General features: G+C 33.4%; 1 protein-coding gene across 27 annotated transcripts in view; it reads left to right on the forward strand.

The window, feature by feature from the left end:
- ADGRL3 (adhesion G protein-coupled receptor L3) overlaps window positions 1-12,999 on the forward strand; it is a 988,077-nt gene that overhangs the window by 801,597 nt on the left and 173,481 nt on the right. The window lies entirely within an intron of this gene.

Below are 12,999 nucleotides of genomic sequence, written 5' to 3' on the forward strand. Positions count from 1 at the left end.
GACCCATTCTATACCTCAGTAGTTTAGAACACTTGCTCAATCCAGTCAGCCCTGCTAAATAACCATTTATATAGAATAACAGGGATGTTGGCTCATTCTCATTTCAAACCCATCATCTCAGTACTTGTATTGTCTTTCCCAGGAGGGTGGTCATTGAGGCAGAAAAACTTCATAATAAATCACCTACCACCCTGTAAATATGCAGCCTATTTAAACATATTTGTTTTTTTCTGTTTATAAGAAACATGTCAGTGAGAAAGTACACTTGCTGTTTAATTGCAATTAATATTTTCTATGGATTGTCTCTATTAGGGTGAAGCATTTAAAGTCATTCACTTAGTTATTTTAATAATGTCACTAAGTATCATTTGGCTTATATTCATAAAATATAATATTTGTTCCAAAATATTTTGTTCTAAAGAAATTTTAAATTACTATTCATAAATATTAACCTAATCCTAATACATTTTGATGTCTATTTGTAAATTTGCAAAAACAGATAATGATTTACCTAACTGTATGTGCACAGACAACACATTAAAGCTCCTATGTAAAATAAATTACTTTTTATTTAGTACAAGATTTATGATTATATAATTGCTAATAATAAATATTCTATGGCATGCAAAACATTTTTATCTTAAATTCACCATTATTTATATTAAGGGTTTTTTTTCACCTAGTAACTTAAGTCTAATGAGGCAAAACTGCTCTTTTTTTAAAATTTTTCTTTGTATATATCATCAATACAAAAATGATCAAAAAATGGACAATAAATAAAGATTTTCTGCTATTGGAAGACCATTAAATATCCCAATTAAAATCAAGTATCAATTTATGTGAGATGCTCTATTAGACAGAAAATTAAACAATGCAACTAACGCTCTGAATATTAATTCAAGGTCATCAAAGAATTTTCAAAACAAACCTACCATTGGAAAATGTGCTACATTAAATAATGGTTTATTGTAAGCAAGGAGAGGAGTTCTTGCCAAAAATAATGGGTAAAACCCCCAAAACACATAGTTTTAAAATGCTTTCCCTTGGGGCTGGAGCAGTAATACAGCGGGTAGGGCGTTTGCCTTGCACTCGGCTAACCCGGGTTCTATTCCCAGCATCCCATATGCTCCTCCAAGCACCGCCAGGAGTGATTCCTAATTGCAGAGCCAGGAGTCAGCCCTGAGCATCACCGGGTGTAACCCAAAAAGCCAAAAAAAAAAAAAAAATGCTTTCCCAGTGAGTCCAGCTTATTCTTAACTTTCAACTTTGCTTCGAATCCTTTAAAATCAACCCGCAGCATATACAGAGCCAACTATGTAATAGTAAAGAATGATTTTTATTCGTTACTGTTTTATCATTAAAACAGATTTTGTACACTCTTCCACAAAGAAACTTCTTTAAGTAGATTTTTTTTCATTTTTATGGTTTATTTTATAGCCTAATCTATACTTAGCTTTTTCTCTTAGCTCTTTATTTTAAATCAAACTGGTTGTTAAGAAATACCTTAATAAATACTAAATATACTGCTATGAAGCATTTAAGTTTAGTTCTGATATAGTTGTGCTGTGTCACATAGTTGCTGAGGATGCAAATTAAAACAAAAATGTTTTACAACACAATATAAACCTCCAACATACCTTCAGGAATTCCTGATACTCCTTCTTTTACTAGAATAAAACAAAACTCTAGTTCTTGGCCAACTTGAGATTTCTCTTCCATTGTGTATAGTAATCATTACCTATTGTATACTGTTCACTATTCATTGTTTTATATCCTTATATCCATAAAGAAGCAAAGTTTCTGATAACTTATTCAAGTTTACATTGCATGTCAAGTAACTTTGTGTTACAGATAAGATCTTTCTTGACATTAAACCTACTCATGGTAACAAAATTGTTAATTGTTTTATTATGAGTTTTTCATAATGTTTGAAGAAAATTAGGAAAAAGGGCATTTTTTAAGATACAACTCAAAGGATTTGATTGCCCGCAGATGGAGATAAGATATTTTTAATAACATGAATATAACATCTCACTTTTCTTCATGTACTTTGAATTTTTTTTCACTTAATTTCGTCCTAAATATAATACCTTAGTTTGAATTCAGTATATTCATTTAGTAAAACAAAGATCTTAAAATGAAATGACTATATGCAAAAATAGATTAGCCAATTACAAATTAAACTTACAAAATTATAAATACTTAACTAACATACTACATATTATTGTCCAAATAGAACAATTAGTTTTCTAAATTGTATGATTTTAAAAATATTTCTATTTATTTTCTGGGGCGCCTTCAGGTATTCGATAGAATTATTTCTGGTTGTTGTTTCTGGGTCATCCACCCAGGGTTTATTCCTGGCTCTGCATTCTGGAACTACTTCCGGTCATGAGCCAAGGACTGTATAAGTTGCTGAGGATCAAACCCAAGTCAGCTTAGGTGCATTGCTTTCCCTCTGGCCCTTAGAATGTTTTTATCTTTAAGTTTTAAGGGTTTTGTTTTGTTACTGTTGTTTGGTTTGGGACCATACCCAGCGATGCTTAGAGATAGCTCCTGGCTCTGCAGTCAGGAATTACACTTTGCAGTTAACACGGGACGAACCTGGGTGAACCACGTGCAAGGCACCTACCCACCGTACTCCCTCTCAGCCTCAGTTTTAAGATTTTTTTTTATCTTATAGTATTAGATAAAAATTTTGGTCAGGTCAAAAATTGTGTTGAAACTAAGAGAAATAGCTTCGTCCTGTATTTATTAATGGAACAGAAAAATAAAACTTTTCTCTGATCTCTATACAACCGAACAATAATTTATCGAAGCTGTCTGCTATCAAAACAATATAGTATGGTCTTAACCAAGTAGCACTGTAGCACTGTTATCCCATTGTTCATCGATTTGCTCAAGCGGGCACCAGTAATGTCTCCATTGTGAGACTTGTTGTTACTGTTCTTGGCATATCGAATACGCCACAGGGAGCTTGCCAGGCTCTGCCGTGCAGGCAGGATACTCTTGGTAGCTTGCCGGGCTCTCTGAGAGGGACAGAGGAATCAAACCCGGGTCGGCCTCATGCAAGGCAAACGCCCTAACTGCTGTGCTAACGCTCCAGTTCCCTATTACTTGCAATTAAAATATTTAATGACTGTATCTGCAAAGACACACCCACAAACACAGTTACAAACAAACACACAGAAAGGTATACACAAACACACATACACACACATGAACACAGATACACAGAAATACAAACACAGAAACACACACATACATACACACATAAACACGCATACACACAGAAACACACATACACACAAACACATGCATACACAAAAACACACTCACAAACACAAGCATACAAAAATACCCAGAAACACACACAAACACATAAACACACTCCCAAAAACAAAAACACAAACAAATGGCACACATAAACACATATACACATACAAACAGGTACACATACACACATACACAATTGCCTTTTGATCGCACAGCAGGTGATTTTATGCTACTTCACAAAGAAGAGAATAGTCCAGAGCAAGAGCAGGGGTGGGGGTGAGGGTTATTTGCCTTGGACGCGCTTATCCAAGTAGTAAATCTAACTGAGCAAACTTCAAATTGATAGTGATAATGCTATACTACTCTTGTGAGTTTTATGTGCTTATCCAGTTTTAATCAAAAGAGCGAAGAGTCTTAAAACTCAGAATTTAACAGGAAACATGTCTGTCCTCTCATCTGAATCAAATTTCCTACTGCATTAGAAACTTAAAGGTTGTGATTTAAATACAGTTGTAAAATGCCCAAATTAAGGTCATTGTTTCCTCATGTTTTTCTAAGAAATAATTTAATAATTGACAGACCACATTATCTTAAAGCAGATGCTTTTCTCTGTATATTGTATTGATTTACAGTGACTGTGCAAGGCTACAGGTGGTTTTGAGACATAGCTTAACTTTGGTCTAGGGATAAGTTTTGTAGTTGTCTGCCAGTTTCTTTGCTTCTGTTAGCTGTACAAATGAGTAAAACTGATTGGTAATTGTCTTGCACTTCATTATTTAAATATATAGCTTCTATTTTGAAAATGAATAGAACATGATTAACTTACATAAAAAAATGAAATGTGAAAAGGGATTATATTATTAGAAAAAAAACTCAGAAAAATAGAGCTTATTTGAAAAATAAGTTAATTTTATTATCAACAATTGTGCAGTATCTTTTAAAGTAAATCCTATAATTTGATGCAAAGTCTTCATATTTGAAACTTATAGACTGCATACTATTTAAAAGTGTTTAGTAATAGATTATTTCATAATTTTTGTGATAGGCTCTTCAGAGTATTTCATTATAGGAAAGGAGGTGGTGGCCTCAAAAACTTATATAAATTACCTATCACATTCACAGAAAGTAATTTACAACCTCAGAAAAATCACTGAATTAAGAAAGGTTTGGGAGGATTATAGATATTGAAGGAAGACAGTTAATCTTGATACTGAAAAGTAGCAACAATATAAGCTTTCCAAAATAAAATTGAAAGTCTAAATAGAACAGAGCTGATTATTATATAGTAAAGTAATCCTCTAAACGATATTATCAGGAATCTCACTATTCATAGATCCCTTATTCCAATTCATATCTACTTTTACCAGATACATTTTTTTCAAATATAAGTTTCAGTTTTTGAATTCAAATTTTTGCCAGAGTAAACTGGATCCATGTGAGTTCATGCAATTTGTATAACAGTATTATAAAGTAAGCCAATATAGCGCATATAATTACAATAAAAATACATTATCTTCACAATTGGCAAATCCCATTGTTCGATAGCAGTCTTACTTCCATTTGTTCTGATGTTTAATTTACTTAATAAAATTTCATGATCCATATACAATTTATAAATAAAGATTGCTATAAGTATAATTATATGCCATTAAGATATTATCAAGAAGTCATCTAATTTAGAGAAAATTGAATGTGACTGGCTGTGTGACTTATAAAAAATACTCAAATACCTTTGAGTTGCTAAAAAGAACTGTGATAATTTATGCAATGTTGTCTGTGCATAAACAGTCATGTTTATAGTTTGAACCTTATGGAACCCTTAGGGATTTTGTTTGATTTGTTTTTAGGGTGGTTGAGGTTTTGGTTTTGGGGGGGCAGAGGGTTTGGCTTTTGGGCCACACCCAAAGGTGCTCAGGGGTTACTCCTGGTTACACACTCAGTCATTACTCCTAGAGGACTCAAGAACCTTTAGTTTGAACTTCATTCTCTTTTGTTTGAATACCATGTTTATATTGTTCAAAATATCCACGTTCAAGCATATAGAAATACATATTTTTTCATCACAAAATATGGTGATTTTTAATTATTAATGACTGAGAGGCATAGATTCATCATTTCTATTGCAAACCATTATTTATTCTATTGTGAAGCCAAGAATTCTGAGATTTAATTCCACTGCTGTTGACTTGAGCAGTCAGAAAATGTCTGATCTCTGAGCAGCTTAGCTTTCAGCTAATTATGTAAAAAACAGAGTATGCTATTCCATAAAATTATTTATTTCAGGTTATATATATGTGAAACAAAAATATTTCAAAAATTTTAAAAGGAAAAATAACTAAAGTTTTATTTTTAAAGTTGTTATTAAAAATAAAATAAAATCCAAAATTATAGTATAAGAATTGCAATTGCTAAAATATGCTCATATAAAAGCACATTGGGCAGTATAAGCAATACATGCAGCAAGAAAAATTTTGGTGCTTAACATATCTATAATCAATAAAACATATTAAATATTAAAAATCAATAAAATGTAAAAGTTCATGGAATAGGATGCAGTTGTGGCTAATTTGATGAATAATCCCCTTCCCTCTAATAATCAGGGAAATGCAAATCACGGGAACTAAAAATATATGATCTTTGTTCACTTGACAAATATTGAGTCTAATAATACCAAATCTTAGCAAGAATTTTAAAAGCTTACACTGATCTTGGAAGTGTGAATTAGTAAAAACACATTTGACAGCATTTTGACAATATAATATAAATTAAAAATTTATATAGCACATGACCCAGTAAATTGACTTCTAAGTATTTATTATAAAAAAACTCTTATGTCTGGGCAAGAAGACATGTATAAAACCAATTAGTACAAAATAATGGAAATAGAGCTTGTAATTTCTCAGATTCCAACTTCTAAAGCTCTGAATAAATATATATTAAAATAGAGGCAACACCTTTGTATTCAGAATATTCCATTTGTATTGAACTAACAATAACCCAATCTGTACGCTGGAGAAAACATGTCATTGAAATTCCTATTAATAGATTCCCTGTGAATGAATTAGCTATTAAAAGATGCTGAAGTATCTTCAAACCATTTGAAATAAATTTAATAGGCAGGTTGATTAAAATTTAATAGCGAACTTGTTGGCTATTAAAAGTGCACAATGTGATAAATCAAAATGTCAGCTCTTCAATTTATGACTTTAGAAAAGTGATGAAAGAGCTCTTGACTTTCAGTAAAATATTTCTTATTTGACACTTCTAATTTTCTGGTTTGAATAAAATGAGTGAAAATTAAATATAAAAAACAATTGAACAATTCTGGTTTTGTTTTACAAAACTTCTAAGTAAGGACATAAAAATCTGTGAGTTTTGTTTATTATTATAAACAACTTGGGCTTGTTTTTTTTTTGGACTCTTTTTTTGATCCTTTTTCACATTGTCCTTCTTAGATTGTGTGTTGGTGTTTTGTTACATGGAAAAGAAAAAATAGGATAAAGAGATACTTAAAGAGGTATTACCTGTTGAATCAAAAATTTTCGTTATTCAGGAAACCTATTTTTTTGGTTTTCGTTTCATGAATTGATATATGAATATGAAAGTCAGCTAGATGAAAATTCTAGAAAAGCATATGTGAGGAAAATGAAGTACCTCTAGTGTGCTGCTAATATGATTTTGCCATGATGTTTTTTGGAGAAAAAAAGAAAATATGAAAATTGTCATTTAAATGTTTTAGTACTAAGAACCAAAATCATGTGTGACATTGAATTAATAATAAATATTCATCACTCTGCATTTCTTCCTGTATTAAATGATGGGGTTAGTTTAGATAATGTTAAATTTTATCCACTTCTACAGTATGAATTACACCTGTATGTGTTATTGCAATTAGTGAAGCGATGCTTATACACAAAAAATGTATTTGTGTACATTGATTCACTTATTCTAGTTTCTTATTTATGTTGTTTGTAGGGTGGGGGCTTGCATGACTTTTAAGGGGTACTCAGGGATCTGTGCCAGTCACAGTGATATTTGGCTCACCAGGTAGTTACTTGATGCTGCACCAGGGACCACCAACAGTGATCTTGGGACTCCACATCGTGCAGGAGTTTGAACATGGGTGGAGCTCCTGCTACTCATATCACTTAATCACCATATTGTCTCCCGCCCCTTTACATTATATTTCAATCACTAAAAAAAAAAAATCCATTGTCATTTCAATTTTATTTGGAGAGTGGGTGGGACCACACCAATTGGCACGCAGGTTCTGTCTTGGTCTGTGCTCAGGAGTAAACCCTGGCAGTGTCCAGGAATCACATGTGGTGCCAGGGATCAAACTGGGGGTGGCTGTATGCAAGGCAAGCACCTTACCTCCATTCTTGTTTCCATTTATACTAGTTTAATTCTGAAAAGTAAATAAAAGCCACAAGGCCCTTTCAATCAGACCTATAGGCAAGCATGCTCATACAGTTAAACCCCAGATACCTCAAGCATTTTGCATTCAATTGTACTGCTACCATGTCCCAGCGAACGTCTTGTGCTTTACACTTGCTAGTGTATTAATTCTTCAGAAAATGTTTTCACCAGTGGCATTTAATTGTAGTAGTATATATGGAGGAAGCTTAAAATCTGAAGGCAGAGTTAATACTCAACAGTAATTCCATTTTAGGTATATGACTCTGATGTAAGGGCATATCTGGGAATGCATATGGTGGAAATAACTACATGAAAGATCAACATATCAGATCAAGAAAAAGAGAATAAAAATGCAATGGACGATATGGATGTAGCACTGTAGCACTGTTGTCCTATTGTTCATCGATTTGCTTGAGCGGCACCAGTAACATCTCCATTGTGAGACTTGTTACTGTTTTTGGCATATTAAATAGGCCATGGGTAGCTTGCAAGACTCTGCTGTATGGGCGGGATACTCTCGGTAGCTTGCCGGTCTCTCTGAAAGGATGGAGGAATCGATCCCTGGTTGGCCACATGCAAGGCAAACGCCCTACCCGCTTGTGCTATCACTCCAGTCCAACAATTTGTATCTTAAGGAAAAATGAACCACCCAAGTAAACTACTTTTAAATGGGGGTGAGAGGGAAGTAAGATTTACCATTCTAATTATTTTACTTAGTAGGAATTCAAAAATTGAGATATACTCATATGTAACTATTAAAGAATTGCTGTGTTCAGATGATTCATTAAATCACAAGATCTTAAATTATAAAACTATCCATCCAATATGATCAAATAGGAATGCAGGTATTTTTTTAAAAGAGGCAGAACAGTTTGACAATTCAAGTTATTTTAAGAGCTTTTTCAGTGTACTTTTGTGAGCCTGCTGTCAAGAAGAAATGTCGTTTGAATTATATTTCTGAATGATATAATACAGATTCAAGTGGGATCCAACTGTCATTTTTTTCTCAGATCTGTTCTTTGCTTCACAATTTCAAAGCACACTGATCTGCCTTTAGTCCTCAATTGATTTAGTCCTCAATTACGTGTATCTCAGTGAACTATCTAGACAGTGCTGTCATTCAGGGTTTTCCAATGTCAAAATACCACTTTTATCTTCATAATGAAAGAAATAAAATAGTTGTGGTAAAACTTTACATTTTTAATGTGTACTCATTATTTCATTCAAACTTCACTCATACAAAAACTTTTTATATTATACCTAAATCTTCAGGTATAAATAAAGTAAAAAATAATGAAATGATCTTTGAGTTTATACTTCATCTTATTTTTTTTCAGCAGTTTTATGCATTGGGTTTCCGGTAATTGTTAGGATAGCTTTAGTTTTTCCATGTAGAATTTAAAAATCCTGTTTGCTTTATCATGCTTTCATCAGAAGTACAAAGAGTTTGTAGAGTTTGTGGTTGGTAGTCTGCTGACAGCTTTGTTTGATGATTCACATATGTTGAAATTCAATGATAATGCCTAAATTGTCATTTAAATAGCTAACTCTTGTTCCTGGCACAAATAAACAGGTATGATTAGAGTGTAGCTAGGACTGAGTATGTTCAATAATTAAGGAACAACTAAATTCTTCTTTGAGGAGGAGAGATGAGCAGGCCCAGGAGCTGTTCTCAAGGATACTCGCCCAATCAGGTCAGGCTCATGGATCAATTTGAGGGTCAGTGGGGCCAGAAACAAGTTATCCATCAGTACCCGGGACACCTAGAGTTACCCCTGGGTCATGCTTGGGAGCCCATGTGATACTGAGAGTAAACCTAGGTCAAGCACTTACACTGTTTCCCAGTTCAAGGAATGATTGTTTTGTTTTGTTTTGTTTTGTTTTTCATATATTCATTTTCAGTGATTTCCTTGGAACTTTTTTTTTGTTTTGAGTCTTGGCAGGTTGTACTTTGATCTCTAATTCTTGCAGCTTTTATTCACAGGGTCTTTTTTTGTATTTCCCGATGATTCTATGAGTGTTTTATTTTTGCTTTAAAAATTGTGACATTAGGAATAATTTTTTTATGGAAGTAAGTTGAGGAATTGGGACAGTTGGCACTTTGAAGCTTTTATTCTAGTTATAAAACTACTTATCATTTATCAGACAGACTCTGTTTCAGAGAGAGGAAAGAAGAGCCTGAGCAAAAGATTGGGTTGTTCACAGGGTGCTGAGGGGGTTGCCACAGCCCTTCCACCCTCTGCTAAGTCCCCAACATTTTGAGGGCGACCATAAGGAGTCAGAAATCTGACTGGGACTTCTGCACACTTCAGTGTCCTAGCCCTCAGAAATATTCCCCACTCCTAATTTCATATTTATAAGGTACCTTAGATCTTCTGTATAATTTTTTCTCTTTTTCTTTCTTCACTAGACAGGCATTAGTTGAATTCCTAGAACAGTTCTATCTCCCCATCCTCACACCCCTTAAGATTGTTTTATTTTTTTAATTTTGTTTTATTTTTTCCCCCTTGGAAATTCTCTGGACACTGGGCATAGAGCAGTAGGGTGAGGTGAGAATCCTATGTGTTCCCTAATCTCCTGGTTTTATATGACAAGAAGATAGTTACAGTATGACATATATAAAAGACTCTCAAGTAATTTTCTTTGTCTCAAAACTCTAGCATCAATTTATTTGTAGCCTCAGACTTAACCATTAAAGCTTAACTTTTCAGCTGAAAAACAGTGACAGATGGTCTGCAAACACAGATCTTGGAAGTCTTCAGCAATTTCGCAGCTATTAAAAGGGAAATTTACAAATCAAAAGTTAGTTGGAGGGAAGAGGAAGAGACTCAGTAGATATGACCTTTCAAAAAAGGATCAGAATTCAAATGACCTGAGTAAATTGGGGAAAGAGCCACAAGCAAACAGAACAGACTTCTACAAAGAGCTGTGAAATCCAGTGTAGCTATTCAGAAAAGACAAAAGTATCTTTGCACATAAAAGGAGGAAGACTGGTTCTGTGCAAGCTTTTATGTAAAAGATCTCAGCCTTGGCAACAAGTTGGTCTTTTCAGCACAGTCAGCCCTACTTTTCAAAAGGATCATTGAAAGGCCTAAATGTGAATGACAACTTCAGGAACCACGTGATAATTCCTAATAGGAAAACTGTACTTGTTTGTGATAGAGATAGAAAGAATAATCCTTTGAAGTCACATCAAATCCTTTTTTCAAGCTTGTATGAAAAGGATTGACTTCTTACACTCCTGTTGAATCCATGAGGGTAATTTTTGGCTACTGGAAGATATCACCTTTTCTTTCCAACTAACAAATGCATAGAACATATCTATAATTTTATATTCTTCACAGAGCAGTCATCAAGCTCACTATCCTACTTCTTACCTCCTATTACAGAACCTTTACTTAAAATAATAACTCCACTTGTCAGACTAACTAAACTTTCAAATGATACAATTTAGCTTCCAATGGTGTGCATGAAGTGTAAGTGTAATGAGCCATGTCAGAGGGCTGGGTTATACCACTGGTGTGGGGAGAGTGCTATAGCTACATATCCACAGCACATCCAATAAAACTGAAACTGTATCTAAACTATAACCACAGAACTTGGACATGTGCCTGTCAAGACGGAAGTGTTGGGGTGCAAAGGAATGTGGGGGAGTGCTTGAGGACATCTGAAGAGGAAAGTTGACACCAACAGTGGGAGGGGTATTCAAAGATTGTATGCATGAGACACACCTTTCAATAACTGTACATCAAGGTTCTTTTAATTACAAAATTTGAAACCTGAATAGCAGTTTGATCACAAAAATTTTTCCTTAAGAGAAAGAGGAGAAACATGTTAAGTTTTACATTTGTTATGTGTTTAGGGGGTTTTAGAGGGAATAGATGGATCTCCGGTCATGACTGCATGTAAATGATTCTGATGGAATGAAATTTGAGGAAATAATCTACTGAAGTCCTGTGGCTAGGTCTGAATATTGTTTCATTTCTCCAGCATTATGTGATAGTACGAGTAAAAACCAGTAGCATTTCTACCGTTGTTTCTGGCCTGTCCAACTTAGCAAGATTGATGAGCAGTAAAATGAACTTTAAAACTTGTATTCTTTGGGTGGGGACGTGCGTATGGCAAGCCCAAGGCAATACAAAAATCAAACAGAAGTTCTCTTCCTACATCAGCAGTTTGCTAACTGAAGTGTGCTGAAGTACATTTTAAAATTGGGAAAATTGAAAAGGAATTTTGTGCTAGGAAATATATGCATAGATGAATTATAAATTTAGTGGTGGCATAATTTGAATTTCAACGACTTTTAAATTATTTTATACACTAAATGATAAAAACCAAAATATTTAATCTTCTTGCATATGCTTGATTCATCCCACTTAATTCTATCCTTATTCTTAATCACTGATCAACTTTTTTGCATCATTTGTGAAACATATATTTAATGTGCTATATGATTTTATACATAAATTATAGTAAGTTTATATTGTATCATTTTACATTTAATTTAAATCTATGTAACCATATAATATATAATCTGTTGGATTATCCTTTTCATTCAATATAATTTTCTAGAGATTCATCCGTGTTGTCACATGTAGCAATAATTGTTTTTTTTTAAATTGCTGTGTAGTATTTCATAGTGCAATCTGACCATAGATTTTTTTTTTAGCCATTTACTACTTCAACATCTGAGTTTCCCTTCTAAGCTGCCATAAATATTCACATATAGGTTTTCTGTGTGAACATGAATCTCTATTTCTCTGGGAATAGTGTCTGACATAAAATTGCTGAATGGCATGGTATTGGGCAATCAGTTATATCAGAAGCAGTTAAAAACTGTTTTTTTTAGAGTTGCAGTTACATTCCCACCTGTAAACTATGAGTGACCCAGTTTCTCTGCATCTTTGCCACGTTTGACAGTATTAATGTGCTATTGTAGCAGCCTAGTAATATCTCATTGTGGTCTTAATCTGTATTTCTCTAGTAGCTAATGGCATTTCATTTCACGAGATTGTTTGTTTCCTGTATTCCAGTTCTATAAAATGTCTGTTCATATTATATCCATTTTCTAGTTGAATAGCTTTGAGGTTTTATTGTCATTTTACAATTGTCATTGACTTCTAGAAATTCTATATTCTAAGTTCTAGGCTTTTCTTTACTGCAAATAGTTGTGAATTTATTTGTAAACATTTCCTCCTGGTCTAGATTAAATCTTTATTCTAAATGCATATATTTAAAATAGCATACCTGTGTTTTAATCTGACAATCTCCATTTAATTTGTTTACCCTTTTCAGTAGTTTTAT

Source organism: Sorex araneus, chromosome 5 (assembly GCF_027595985.1).
Source record: "Sorex araneus isolate mSorAra2 chromosome 5, mSorAra2.pri, whole genome shotgun sequence".
Lineage (NCBI taxonomy): Eukaryota > Metazoa > Chordata > Mammalia > Eulipotyphla > Soricidae > Sorex > Sorex araneus.